Here is a 15,930-nt window from a genome sequence, read left to right as displayed (position 1 = left end):
TGAGATCAGGTAAAGCTTTGAAAAAGACTAACACACTGTGAAAAGAAATTTTAGTTGAAAATGGGAATGATTAAAAGATTAATTCTTCAAAAATTATTAAAGCTATTAATCAAGGTACTAAAATGTCTACATTCATTTCATTTTCATAAAACAACAATTACTTTTATAATAACTTTTGCAATATGGTTCCATTAAACATCATACAGTGAACTATCAAAAGATAAATAAAAACATTTTTTGTTGCTAAGAACTCTTACATTTTAAAAAGCATTACAAGGAAAACTCCCATGCTCAGGCTCTAAAAAGAGGATAGTCTTATGAAGATATGAATACATCATCAAGAACATGAAAAAGCATGCAGCCAAGAAAGGAAGATGTGGGAAGTGGGATCTTACAAAGAAAAAGTCTTCTATAAAACAACTGCCTTCAAGTCAAGTCAGTAATAAAATTCCTACATAACGAAATCTATTATTTCATTTGTTTCCAATAAAACATCAAATTCCTTCTACCCCTCTGGGCTGGATCTGCCCCCCATAAATCTTTATTGAGATGTAAAATGAGAATAAATGAATGTAAAATATTTAGACTGCATGCCTAACCATGCCCTCATCTTTCCCCTCTGAAACTGGTCCTGCCTCCTGTCCCATATCTCAGTGAATCCTAGCCAGAAATTAAGGCCCACTCTTTCCATCTCCCTTGTCTGCAATCTCCAGTCCATCCAGGTTATCACCAAGTACTGTTGATTTTTGTTTCCTAAATCTTTTTCAAATTGGTCCACTGTTCTTCTCTACCTGAACACTCCCATCCTAGTTGGAGCCTTTGGAATTCCCACCCAGGGTACTGCCTAACTTCCTAACATTTTTAATATGTCTGCCACTCAGCAACAGGCTCTTCATTTGCAAAGGAAAATCTGATTAACTGCCCTTAAAAGACTCTTCCCAAACTCCCCTGCCCTAAGGACCACATCAAAGCTCTTTTACCTGGTCAGCAGGGAATGGTCTCCAACCTCTTCTTCTTTGGTCTCCCTTTCTTGCCGAGTCCTCGCCATCCTTACCACAATCTCTCCTGCTATTGAGGCTGTTCCCTTTCCTCCTAAAACCTTGGCTCTCCCTGTGCCATTCAACCCTACACTATCCCTTAGGCCTTAGCTCAATTCTTACTTCCTTAAGGAAGTCTTCCTATAGCCCCGTGACTACGTCTGAAGCCCCAAATGCTGAGTAGACACCTCTCCTTCGTAACTTGTATTAAAGTGACACCTTCACATATTTATCTGATTCTATCACAGGACTGCAAGTGTGTAGGTGAGAAATAAATGTATGACTGGTCTAAAAGTATGCTGAGCAAGAGAGAAAGATCTAGTGCAAATGTCATACTGCATAATGTATTTAAACCTCACATCTTGCCGGCCCGTGTCATCCATCTATTCGGACATCATTTACTAATTTCACTACAGCTTAACAGAGAAAAACACCTTTTCCTACCATAATTATAAAAAGAATAAAAGATATTCCTTGATATACAAGGAACTCAAGCAACAAACCTAAAAACACAGAATACAAATATACGTTTATGCTTTTTAAGGACAGTGTATCTCTGGGAGACTTATTAAGATCTGTTTCCTTCTTTCTTCAGAAAGTTTTAAAAAATGAGGATAATGAAAGAACATAGAGCCTTCAAAATTTTATCTGGCTTTGTCCAGAAGTCCTTCAGCAGGCAGGAATTGAAACAAGCTCTTTAAGTTCAGAATTATACTGTCTTGATTAAAAATCTCTTTTGCTATTTGGCTACTCTGGCCTCCTACAGATCTTGAAAAGGCACTGCAAAACCAATATCACTTTCTTTTGTTAAAAAAATTCTTCCACAGCATTGCTATAAAATTACTTCAGTTACTAGGTTGCCAATATTTATCAAGTTACATCAGAAGGTTTACTAAATTAAAATGTTATTACTTATTGATTCATTTATCCACCTGCAACAAGGATTGCTCTCCTTCACCATCACCTCTATTCCATTTTGTGACAAAACTAGTAAGCTTTCCTCCAGTCTGGCAAAATATAATATGGAAACAGATATGTCACATAATTACTAATATCTAACATGTGTGTTGTGAGATACTCTGAGTGAAGGAAATTATCACAGACCCAGAACTAGCTAATACATCACTCACAGTCGTATATAGTAACAAGGTCCCCAAATCCTCAGGGCATACGTGCTACAAATGCTCCCAGTCATTTTATATTAGTGGGGTTCCAGGAAATGGAGGAAGAGAGGTAAAGCCTGGGCCGATGTGGAACAGAGAAGGGAAGAGCCTCTCGAGGTGAGATACAGCAACATGAGGTTAGTAGGAAGAGAAAATGGAGAGGCTCTCTTGAAAATGTAAGCCACATTCTTAAGGAGAACACTAGAATTCCTATAGTCAAGTCCTGAACTGTTTTTACTTGAACATTACAAGAGAACTACCAGTAAGGCTATGAGACTTGGAGCCACCTAGATGGCTGAGGTTTGAGTGTCTCAAACATAAGAATAAAAAACAAAAACCTAGGACCATTTAGCTGATAAATGTAAACAAGCCCACATACCTAGAAAGCCTTTATAAATACTTCTAATATGGTCCAGTATAAGTGTTAGTGGATCAATATCAACCTGAAAGCACACTGGTTGATAATGTCTAAGGATGTAACCATGAGGAACTAAGGAGACTAGTTCACATAGAATTGTACACTTAAAATAGCTACCTCTTACTGTATATTGGGTACATTCTTTATATGTAAATGTTACCTCAATAGAGTTGATTTTAAATGCATCATTTAAAAATAATTCACCTCATAGTTATAGACTAATATAAATTGACTGCCTTACTTATTATGATAGATTAGGTAATTAATAAAATGTTATCAAGATGAAAAATGAGGCACCCAGAGAACAATTTTCACTAATCCCTCTAGCACAGCAAATAGCAACCCTCTTCACTAGAAAGGGATAGGTAAACTTTCAAACAATTTAGCTCCCTATTTAGAGATTATGCAAAATCTGAGATGTACTTGATTTCATATAGCCCACACTTACAGACATTATATACAGATACTCTCAAACCACCTTGGCTACACCAAACTCATTTTTGGTATTGTCAGCAAATGAATGGGAATTTCAATAAGTACATTGTAATGATGCTTGCCAGACAGCATTTCAGTTTAGAAATATTAACCATCATGTACGTACTGTAGTTACTGTACAACAGTGTTACAATTTTATTTCATTTTGTGCTCATTTTATAACAATGACTAGATAATGAGAAAATGAAAATTCCACTTCTAGTGATCAAATAATCAAAAATAGCATTAATTAGGTATGCCAAATGCAGGCAATCTACAACCTCAATCAGACAATCACTGGATTTAAGCTGTGTTCAACAGTGAGCAAAATTTAAATTTAAATGACGAAAATATATCCTCTAAGACTAAATCTAAGATGTGCCAAGAAAACGTGGCTCTTTAATTTTCTACAACTGATTTAATCTTGCTTTTCAAGCTCTGACCTTGACTTTAACTTGCATTTTATAGTAGTTCAGTCCTTTTTGATTTATGGTTGTTGTTGGTTTAGTCTCTAAGTCATGTCCTACTCTTTGCGACCCCACGGACTGTAGTACGCCAGGCTTCCCTGTCCTTCATTATCTCCCAGTTTGCTCAAACTTACAACCATTGAGTTGGTGATACCATCCAACCATCTCATCCTCTGTCACCCACTTCTCCTCCTGCCCTTAATCTTTCCCAGCTTCAGGGTATTTTCCAATGAGTCAGCTCTTCCCATCAGGCGGCCAAAGTACTGGAGCTTCAGCTTCAGCATCAGTCCTTCCAAAGAATATTCAGGGTTGATCTCCTTTAGGATGGACTGGTTTGATCTCCTTGCTGTCCAAGGGACTCTCAAGAATTCTCTCCAGGACAATTCAAAAGCATCAATTCTTCAGTGCTCAGCCTTCTTGGTAGTCTGTCTCTCACATTTGTACCTGACTAAAGGAAAAACCATAGCTTTGACTATATGGACCTTTGTCAGCAAAGTAATGTCTTTGCTTTTTAATACACTGTCTAGGTTTGTCATAGCTTTCCTTCCAAGGAGCAAGCATCTTTTAATTTCATGGCTGCAATCACTGTCCGCAGCAATTTTGGAGCCCAAGAAAATACAATCTGTCATTGTTTCTACTTTTTCCCCTTCTGTTTGCCATGAAGTGATGGGACCAGATGCCATGATCTTCATTTTTTGAATGTTGGGTTTTAAGCCAGCTTTGTCACTCTTCCCTTTCACTTTTATCAAGAGGCTCTTTAGTTCATCTTCGCTTCCTGCCATAAGGGTGGTGTCATCTGCATATCTGAGGTTATTGATGTTTCTCCCTGCAATCCTGATTCAAGCTTGTGTGCTTCACCCAGCCCAGCATGTCACATGGTGTACTCTGCATATAAGTTAAATAAGCAGGGTGACAATATACAGCCTTGATGTATTCCTTTCCCAATTTTGAACCAGTTCGTTGTTCTATGTCTGGTTCTAACTGTTGCTTCTTGACCTGAATACAGGGTTTCTCAGGGAACAGGTAAGGTGGTTTATAGTTTTCTTCAGGTAAACACTCAGTTTCTCTGTTCAGATTTTCTCCCTGCTTCTATGAAGATGGCAGCTGGGTATATGGATGTGGATGGGGTTTTGTAACTTGACTGTGGTAAAGGAAAGACTCACAGATACACATGTACTGGCCCGTGTGCTGTCCCCTGGGGCTCTATGGTCCCCAAGACAAGGTTCCTTATAGGTCTGGACCCCAGACACTGGCCAGATGCTAATGCTGGACCCCATGCAGGCTGTGGGCTCAGGGATGTGCTCTTGGCTTAGAGCCCAGGGGTCTGGCCTGGTTGTTTGTCTCCTTCTCAGCTTTAATAGGTAAAGCCATCTATACTCTGCAATCTCATGTACGACTACTACCTGGCCAACAACTAGAGTGCTGATATCAGCCTGCCCCTCAACACAGCATCCCCACTGACAGGTTCGCTAACTCTCAACCTAGTTACCTGGGGTGGGTGATACCTTTGGGATTCCTCAGGAGACACTCACAAGCTGAAGGAGGCCCGGGCATCCTCTCTCCACCTAACCACATCATGCCACAATTTACTTTGCTGTCACTGCTTCTATTGTGTTGAGGCAACCTTGCAAGGCAGTTTCCTCCCTGAGTTTCAAGAGGGGAATGGGGCATAAGCATCCTTCACTTCTGGCTTCATCTGCAACTCAGTGTCTCCCAAACCCAGAATTCCGGACCCCCATGGTGGTGGGAAGGGCTTCCTTGATATCTCAGTTGGTAAAGAATCCACCTGCAATGCAGGAGACCCCAGTTCAATTCCTGGGTCAGGAAGATTCGTTGGAGAAGGGAGAGGCTACCCACTCCAGTATTCTTGGGCTTCCCTCGTGGCTCAGCTGATAAAGAATCTGCCTGCAATGCGGGAGACCTGGGTTCGATCCCTGGGTTGGGAAGATTCCCTGGAGAAGGTAAAGGCTACCCACTCCAGTATTCTGGCCTGGAGAATTCCATGGGCTGTATAGTCCAAGGGGTCACAAAGAGTTGGACAGGATTGAGTGACTTTCACTTTTATGGTGGTGGGAGGGGTGCGGGGAAGAGAATGTCAGGACTTGCCTGCCTTAACTCTGCTCTTCAATCTACATTTCTTCGGCACCTGGAAGGGCTGTCTTTTGTTTCCCTTTTAAGTCTCAAAGGAATTTCCCCTCTGAAGAGGCTTTTACCCTACTCTCTTATCTGGAACAACGATATGAAAAGATTAGAAGAGAAAAACCAATTTATTGACCAAAGATACATCATCAGATACTCCAGAAAAATTATCTCCGTTAAATGCATAAACATTCAGCTATAATAATAGAAAAAGAAACAAAGAAAGGTTTAAAATTAAAATAGACTAATGATCAACATAAAAATGTACAATCCAAATGAAGGCAAACAGCTTGCTATAGATTCCTTGATTGAGAGAAGAACTGACTGTGCTTAACTTCCTCCCGGCCAATTTTTCCAGTAAATTATGTAGACACCATTGAAGTCAACACACTGAAATTTTTTAGACACTGGTGGGTAAACAAGATACAGAAAGCTAACAACAGCAGATTGTTATAGTAGCAATTGCTACTATAGAAGCAAGTTGCTCACTGATTCCTGGGAGCCCTAACAAAAACCAGAGCCATGAGTATAGACACATACCCTGCTGAACTTAGAGACAGTATAGCTAAAATGGTTATTAAATCATAGCTTAAGAATGTCTGATTTGGGGCTTCCCTAGTGGCTCAGTGGTAAAGAACTCACCTGCCGCAGGAGACGTAAGAAACTCAGGTTTAATCCCTGGGTCAAGAAGATCCCCTGGAGAAGGAAATGGCAACTCACTCTGGTATTCTTGCCTGGAGAATTCCAAGGACAGAGGCGCCTGGCAGGCTACAGCCCATGGGGTCACAAGAGTCGGACACAACTGAGCACACACATTCACACTATCTCTAGATATACGGAGTGTACCTTTCTTTCACACGGGAGATTTATTTCCTGCTTTTAGGGGGACAGAAGTAGGTCAGAGCTTCTTTCTTGCATCAGCTGTTTCTCAAGCAACATCAATTCAAAATAATCAATATGCCATTGTGGCATATTTTGGGGTGGCCCACCTTGAGCCCCAACATCACCAAGGTTTAGTTTTTTTCCAATTCATGAAAACTACGCCAGGTTTTAGGACAGAAACATGCTAAGGAAGCTCCAAAGCTTGAAAGCAACCAAAATTATGTTCTGTATAATATCTTTAAGGTACTAAGGCATAAGGTCCTCAGGTATGGAATTACTACGACACTGCCAAGATGTGAAGGGCTGACAGGTAGAGCAAGAGGACCTGAGAAGCTCCCTATTCACACAACTGACCTGGAGTACCTCCAGGGACCCTGTGACCATGCTTTCTGACAGATCAGTCACACCTAGGCAGACAAGGAAACAGAAGGGTACAACCAAAATCTGAAAAAAGTTCTAAATCACAGCTTTCTGCCATAACCATAATCCATGCAGAAAACTGAAAAGTACATTCAACTTAGGTAGTAACAATTTTTCTTTTCTTAAAAAACTTATTTTCAAAGGATGTAGTCAATTTGGTGAAAATTTGTTGTTATGCATTGTAGGGAAATCTAGAAAATGCCAAATTCGCTTTCTCTTACTATAGGAAATGATGTGTTTCAGATATAAATCATCAACCTGTGATATTTTTGAAAGAGCTAAAAATCTGGCTTATCTTTATATCCAAGTAGCCAGTACATTATCTTACATGTAATACGTATGTAATAAAAGGTCTAAAGTGAACTGTACCATATTTTCACAGTCATGGAAGAGGAACTGCTTACCATCATCATATAAAGAAGCTGGATGACATCATATATGCTACCTCAAGCACTAAAGCAAAAATAAAAAGGAGAGAGGAAGAGAAAAATCCCCAAAGTGGCCATGCCTTTGAAACAACCATGGAATATAAACCTCAAGTAATGCAATGTTTCAAGAGAATTAGCCAAGGAACACTGTAAACCTAACAACATTCTAGTATTCTTGGCAGTCCTTCACATCTTGGCTCTGTCATAGTAAATCCCACACCTGAGGACCATAGTAAATCCCACACGCCTTAGTACCTTATACATTCTGGCTACTTGACTTCAAGAATATCACCAAAGCTTTCTAGTTGAAATCCTCTTCTAGTAACATTTTCCCAAGGCCTCAGTGAGGCCATCAGCTTTGCCAAAATAGATATTTCAAACATACTCTGCTTGTCAATCACTGGATTCAGGGAAAGAAATATGTATTACATTTCATGCAGCCCAGAAGCTGTCCAAGACTTCAAGGATAAAGTTCTCATTCCATACTTCATCTCCTAACTTTTAAGAAAAAGCACCTCTGCTTCAGTCACATCTAATCATTTGCAGCTTCTCAACTAAGCCTTCACACATATTTACTTTTATCTGCTCACACTCTGTCTCCAGTATTCATCATTTCTTCATTCATTTATTCATTTGTTCAACAAACAAACATTTCCCAAGCTCCTAGAAGGGGACAGGCATGATGCTAAGCAGTGGGGATACATAGGAAATAAGACAAAAAGAGGAAGGGTCCCTGTTCTTACAGCAGTCACATTCTGGAGAGAAGAGACATAATAAGCAAACAAGTAACAGACAAGAAGATAACAGTAACTGCTATAAAAGAAAGCAAAATGGGTCAACTTAATAGAGTATTGATTTGGGTTAGGGAATTTCCAAGGAAGTGATGTTATAACTGCTATTTAAATGACAAGAAGCTAACTCTGTATTTCTAGTTAATTCTTTCTTTCCTCCTTCAAAACCCTCCTTTGGGAAGCACTGCATGATCCCCCAGCTTATTCTGTGTGCTCCTATCTGAGGTCCCTAGCCACTAACCACACCTCCTACCAAGCTTTTACCACAACTACCCTGGAATCTTTGGTTTGCAACTCTGTCTCAAGGCCTACCCCAAACTACAGTTAATAAGATCCTCGAGCGTAGGCACTACAAATAACTCTTGCCCCTAAGACCTAGCAGAAACACGTACAAATAGCTTGGCATGGTGAATTAAGCAGTTCAACTGCTCTAAGTACTTCTTAAGAATCTTACAGGGACCAAGAAGAAATAAGGCAATAGACACACAGGGCATAGAAATGGAATATGTAAATTTCATCACAACTAAAAATATCACAGAAAATAAAGGCTGAAATATTATTTCTCTTAAACAGAACAATCCCCTGAGTTTTGAAATAAACTGTTTTTTGACATTTTCATTCTCTGTTGGTCCTAGAACTCCTCAAGGGCAGAGAGTACATCCCAATCATTATGCTGTCATGGGTTTTGCCCCTTTCAGAATGTGGGTTGTCTACAATCACTAATCATGTCCTTCTTGTTGTTTATTCCAGACATCCAGCAGGACTCACTACAGCAGGTGTTTTAACAGATGTCAGCTTAATAAGTTAAATTTAAAGTTTCAAGGCTCTCTCCTGTGGTTCCTCTTGAGCCAGAACTAACAAAGAATCTTTATATATCAACAAGAATGTATTTAAACAGCATGGATGATAAATCAATACAATGTTGAAAAAGGTATCTGACTCATATAAATCACATAGTGAGAAAGCGCCTGTAGAAATCTCAAAACCAATGATATGAAAAAACAGAAACTAATGGATCACTTCAAGAGAAATTATATATTATTCTCTAACAAAACATGACAGAAATTTTATATTTTATACTATCAGGTACATAGACTATACATGTAAATAAACTTGATTCCACATTTTAAATGAATAGAACAATTTATATATTTTCACTAAAAAATCAAGTTAAAGGACAAATCTTTTCTGAACAAAGGAACTTGGCTACATTATAACAGCTTTATAATAAGCCCCTAAAGTAGAATTTAAATCTAAGGGCATGAGTAATATTTATATAATGACTTATGAATCACATCCTTCTAGTTATACTACTACCTGTATTTTTGTTCAAAAAGGCACTTCTAAAGTAATAGAAAATGTTACCACCATATAAAGAAATGTGATAAACAGATATATATCATAAAAAATAATTTGATTACATTCTCTCTTGAGCCTAAACTACCAAACAGAAAGGCAGAAATTTCTGACAAACTCATCACTTCCTACTTTCAGAAACAAATAAAAAATCTGATTATTAGATGACTATACCAGACCACCTGACCTGCCTCTTGAGAAACCTATATGCAGGTCAGGAAGCAACAGTTAGAACTGGACATGGAACAACAGACTGGTTCCAAATAGGAAAAGGAATACGTCAAGGTTGTATATTGTCACCCTGCTTATTTAACTTGTATGCAGGGTACATCATGAGAAACGCTGGGCTGGAAGAAGCACAAGCTGGAATGAAGATTGCCGGGAGAAATATCAATAACCTCAGATATGCAGATGACACCACCCTTATGGCAGAAAGTGAAGAGGAACTAAAAAGCCTCTTGATGAGAGTGAAAGAGGAGAGTGAAAAGGTTGGCTTAAAGCTCAACATTCAGAAAACGAAGATCATGGCATCTGGTCCCATCACTTCATGGGAAATAGATGGGGAAACAGTGGAAACAGTGTCAGACTTTATTTTTCTGGGCTCCAAGATCACTGCAGATGGTGACTGCAGCCATGAAATTAAAAGACACTTACTCCTTGGAAGAAAAGTTATGACCAACCTAGATAGCATATTGAAAAGCAGAGACATTACTTTGCCAACAAAAGTCCGTCTAGTCAAGGCTATGGTTTTTCCTGTGGTCATGTATGGATGTGAGAGTTGGACTGTGAAGAAAGCTGAGTGCCGAAGAATTGATGCTTTTGAACTGTGGTGTTGGAGAAGACTCTTGAGAGTCCCTTGGACTGCAAGGAGGTCCAACCAGTCCATTCTAAAGGAGATCAGCCCTGGGTGTTCTTTGGAAGGAATGATGCTAAAGCTGAAACTCCAGTACTTTGGCCACCTCATGTGAAGAGTTGACTCATTGGAAAAGAGTCTGATGCTGGGAGGGATTGGGGGCAGGAGGAGAAGGGGATGACAGAGGATGAGATGGCTGGATGGCATCACCAACTCGATGGACGTGAGTTTGAGTGAACTCAGGGAGGCCTGGCATGCTGAGATTCATGGGGTCGCAAAGAATCAGACACGACTGAGCGACTGAACTGAACTGAACTGATACTCCAATTTAAAACATAAGCTATGTACTGGCTATTTTTCATACTCCAGTTCCCAGATCTATCTATATGGTTTCATAAGAAAGAAAACAAAAAGTGTTTCTAACTAGAAATGCTGTTTAATTACATTTAATTCTGTGATAACTTTCAAAAGCCCAGAAGCACTTCTTTCAGACACAATCTTGATTTCAAACAAATAATAACAAAGCAAAGTGAAAGTCAAAAGATGTCATACATCAAGAAGAAGTGTGAGAACTTCAGATTCAGAGTCACACTGCCTGGATTTGAATTCTAGCTCCACCAGCTACTAGCCGAGTGATTTTTTGGGCCAGTTTGTTAACTTCTTGGTACCTCGATTTCCTTTGTTGCAATCTGGGTCTAATGATATCACTAACTCTTGAGACTGCTATTAGCATTAAATGAGAAGATACAAAGAAAATGCTCAGTACAGCACATAAGCTAAATGTTACTACCATTATTACCATCATCAAGTTCAAAACACTACTTCTCAGTTCAGTTCAGTTGCTCAGTCATGTCCAACTCTTTGCGACCCCACGGACTGCAGCGCCCCAGGCTTCCCTGTCCATCACCCACTCCTGGAGCTTGCTCAACTCTACTTCTGGGCATTCTCAAATCACCAAAGCAAGTTTCCAGAGGAAAGTCGAGAGCAAGTAATTTGTCCCCAAGGGGCTCCTCCCAACCCTGGAGAGAACTAACAGACCTTACTATAAAGAGCCCAGACTCACAGTTGAACCGAACTTCCCATCCAATAGGTTAAAGAGAAGTGACATTCCTTCGGATTTTGGGGCTGTAGCTTCCACATGAGACAGAAGCGTGTCCAGGACTTGGAACAGTGATGGTGCTTGGAGAGACCCCTCCAGTCTGTTCACTAAGCACCACAGCCTGGAGAGGTGAGGCCAGGGAAACAATGCCCACTGGAGGGCAGCTCCTGGGAAAATGTCTAATGGTAACCTGAATAACAGGCAACAGTAACCATGGTAACAACAAAGCACTAAGGACAACGCCCCTTTCCCCATTTTCCTGGTATGTCATAAACCAAAGGAGGCTTGTATTAGTCCACAGGAAGCAAAGGAGTGCTAGTAATACCAACAAGCCAGGTGGTGACTTAGATTTAGTTTTATTTCTAAAACAATTATATTTCTACCTGAGTGCTATGGTGAAATTAAAATCTATTTCACAGGACTTTGAACTGTAAAAAACTAAGATCTCTGAAGGTAAAGTAAGTCTCAATCACAGTGCCTGATACATCGTATATTTGAAGAATGAACTGATGTTCATTATCATAAAATGGGCGTTTACAGAATTTTCACACACACACATGGAAACTTCTAATTGGTAAAGATGGAGTAGCCTCATTTCTCCCAGGTGCCTCCTCTTAAAACTAAAGACCCCCGTGCATAATACACAAAGATAGAAGACAGGATGGAAAGAAGGAGGACGAGTGCCTGGAGACTTGGGGACCTAAGAAACATGTTAGCACTCAGTCTCCTGGGATTCCTCACTATTTCCCATGTATTCTCACCAGGGTGCCAGAGAAGCCTGTGACCTGGAACCCACAAGGGTCGAATATAAAAAAGTGCCAAGAATAGCCTGTTCCCACTGCTAAAAGATCAAGAAAAGGATGAGCTAACAACAGAAAATCCTTCAGGCAATACTCATCCTGCTCAAGAAAACATGAAAGGAAAAACTGCACCACTATCCCACTGAGGTGTCAGTGGGGCTAAGTGGGTAGACACTCTTAAACACACACATGAGAAAGCAGGGACCTAACCTTCCATCCCAGCCTGGCAGGGATTGCTCCATTCACCCCTTTGTGGTGCTGGTGGGTCCAGTCCCCAAGCTGATCTTCCCTCTTCCCCTAGGCAGAAGCAGGCAACAGTACTCTGGTGCCACTGCCAGGGTAGTGTCTTCAGGACAAAGCAGAGATAAGGCGGGGTGAATCAGTGGTCCACTTTTGCTGGGATTCCCTGGTGGCTCAAACGGTAAAATGTCTGCCTGCAATCCAGGAGACCCAGCTTTAATCCCTGGGTCGGGAAGATCCCCTGGAGAAGGAAATGGCAACCCATTCCAGTATTCTTGCCTAGAAAATTCCTTGGATGGAGGAGCCTGGTAGGCTACAGTCCATGGGGTCGCAAAGAGTTGGACATGACTGAGCGACTTCACTTTCACTGTCTTTGCTGGGAAGGTCTTGGCAGGGCCAAGTGAGGAGCTGAACATCTGCTCCATCCACCTGCAAGGAGGCAGTGGGAGTAAAAGCAAGATTTCTGCAGAGGTGGGGTCAGGGAGGCCTAAGAAGAAACTGAACATACACCCCCAACCCTCACACTATCCTGCTACAGGAAGGCTACCTGCTCAACAAAAGAAATCAGAAAGGATCCAGAGCCTCATACAAATTGACCAGGATAGAATCAAAATTCACTCATCATACCAAGGACCTTTAGAGTCACAATTTGAATGAGAAGACAAGAGTCTTACACCAAGATGAAATAAATGTTGGAATTATCTGACAAGGATTTTAAAGCAACTCCAATAAAACTACTTCAACAAGCAACCCTAAAATGCCTGTGACACAGACAAGAAATAGCCCCAACCAAAGCCCGCTCTCTCTCGAGCTAAAAGGCCAGTGAAGGACCAGCCTACCAAGACGAAAACCTTTTAAACAATAACCACTCTACTCCAGCCAGACTTAACAGTGAAAATTGTGACTCCATTCATACCAACAAAGGCAAAGTAGGAAGCAGGCCCAATCCCCTACCAGGGTACTGTCAGTGGAGGCCACGTGGGGAGCAGTGACAAGGCACACCTGCCTCTCCTGCCCCTCCTAGCCAGGATGGTCAACAGTTACCATATGCAGGTAAGTGCATGCACCCCACGTGCAGTGAGGTCAAATAATAGTAAAATGGTAGACTTCGGAGCAGAGAACGGTTTTACTGCAGGGCCATGCATGGAGATGGGTGGGTCATGCCTTAAAAACCCTGAACTCCCAGAAAGCTTTCAGCAGAGCCCTTTCCTAGGAAAGCTGAGGGAGGGGCAAACATCTTGTTGAAAATGTGTGTATGTGTGTTAGTCGCTCAGTCGTGTCCGACTCTTTGCGACTCCATGGACTAGAGCCCACCAGGCTCCTTTGTCCATGGAGTTCTCCAAAGAATACTAGAGTGGGTAGCCATTCCCTTCTCCAGGGGATCTTCTCGACCCAGGGATCGAATCCAGGTCTCTGGGACTGCAAGCAGATTCTTTAAGGTCTGAGCCACCAGCCAAGGCCCTTAATGAAAACATATTGTATCAAAATATGTGGGATGTAGCTAAAGCAATGCTAAGAGAGAAATGTATAGCACTAACTGCATATATTAGAGAAGAAAGGTCTCAAATAAATAACCTAAATTCTTACCTCAACACTACAAAAAGAAACCCAAAGCAAGACGGAAGGAAATAATAAAGATAAAATCAGAAATCAATGACGTTTCAAATAATAATTGAGGAAAAAAATCAATGAAGTAAAATCTGTTTCCCCCCGAAATTGGTAAAGTTGATTAACCTCTGCCAAGACTGATCAAGATTTTTAAAAAGAGAGAAGATAAAAATTATCAATATCAGGAATGAAATAGGAGAGATGGCTATAATTCTGTAGCCATTAAAAGGATAGTAAGAAGTACCACAAACTTCACACTCATAAATTGGACAGCTTAGGGGAAAAAATGGGCCAATTCCTTGAAAATCACAAGCTACCAAAACTTAACCAAGATGAAATAAACAACAGTCAGATAATTATTAAATACAGTGAATCTACAATTTTATAGTTCTATATACAAACTACAAAAATGTGGAGACAGAAATTAGAAGCAACATAAGATTTACAATTGCTCCAAGGAAATAAAATATAAACCTAACAAAATATCTATAGGATCTGCATCCTGAAAATTATAAAATGTTAATGAAAAGAACTGAAGAGAACCTAAATAGAGAAACACTCTACTCATGTATTATAAGACTCAACAAGATGCCAATCCTTCCCAAATGGATATATAAATTTAAAGTAATTCCTATCAAAATGCCAGCAAGTGTTCTATAGATATAGGAAAGCTTATTCTAAAACAGAAATTGAAAGGCACATGACCTGGAATAGCTAATGAAATTTTGAAAAAGCAGAATAAGGTGGGAGGAATCACTATATCTGACGGTGAGGCTTGCTACAGAGCCACATAACAGTAGTCAAGATGGCATGACACTGGCAGAAGGATAAACAATCAATGGGACAGCTCAGAGAACCCAGAAATAGAGCCACACGAATATGCTCTACTGATTTGCCTGCAAAAGAAATTCAGTGGAGGAAGGAGAGACTATTCAACAAGTAGTGCTATAGCAACTGGTCATCCATAGGCCAAAAAACAAAAAGCCTCAACCTACATCTCAAGCAACCTATATAAAAATTAACTCAAAACAGATCATGGTCTTAAATGTAAAATGCAAATTTATAAAATTTTAGAAGCAAACAAAGGAGAAAATCTTTAGGATGAATGACTAGACAAAGAGTTTTTAGACTTACCACCAAAAATACAATCTATAAAAGGAAAAATTATTAGATTACTGCATCAAAATTAAAACATTCTGCTCTGTGAAAGATCTGATTAAGCAATGAAAAGACAAGCTACAAGCTGGGAAAAAAATATTTTCAAACATATCCAACATGGATTTTAATCAAGAATATATATATATTTCAAAAACTCCTTAAATTCAACAGTAATAAAACATTCAACTAGAAAATGGATGAATGACACAGATATTTCACTGAAGAGAATATACAGATCAGTCCTGGGTGTTCATTGGAGGGACTGATGTTGAAGCTGAAACTCCAAAACTTTGGCCACCTGATGCGGAGAGCTGACTCATTTGAAAAGGCCCTGATGCTGGGAAAGATTGAGGGCAGGAGGAGAAGGGGACGACAGAGGATGAAATGGTTGGATGGCATCACCGACACAACGGACATGGGTTTGGGTGGACTCTGGGAGTTGGTGATGGGCAGGGTGGCCTGGCATACTGTGGTTCATGGGGTTGCAAAGAGTCGGACATGACTGAGTGACTGAACTGAACTGAATATAGAGATGTCAAACAAGCACATGAAAAGATGTTCAACATGATTAGCCATTACAGAAATGCAAAATTAAAC

General features: G+C 40.2%; 1 protein-coding gene across 6 annotated transcripts in view; it reads right to left on the bottom strand.

Moving 5' to 3' along the window:
- The window catches only part of CDKL5 (cyclin dependent kinase like 5), a 182,121-nt gene that overhangs the window by 75,965 nt on the left and 90,226 nt on the right, over positions 1-15,930 (bottom strand). The gene's annotated exons all lie outside the window — the stretch shown is intronic.

Source organism: Bubalus kerabau, chromosome X (genome assembly GCF_029407905.1).
Source record: "Bubalus kerabau isolate K-KA32 ecotype Philippines breed swamp buffalo chromosome X, PCC_UOA_SB_1v2, whole genome shotgun sequence".
Taxonomy (NCBI): domain Eukaryota; kingdom Metazoa; phylum Chordata; class Mammalia; order Artiodactyla; family Bovidae; genus Bubalus; species Bubalus kerabau.
This window is presented reverse-complemented; position numbering and strand designations above follow the sequence as displayed.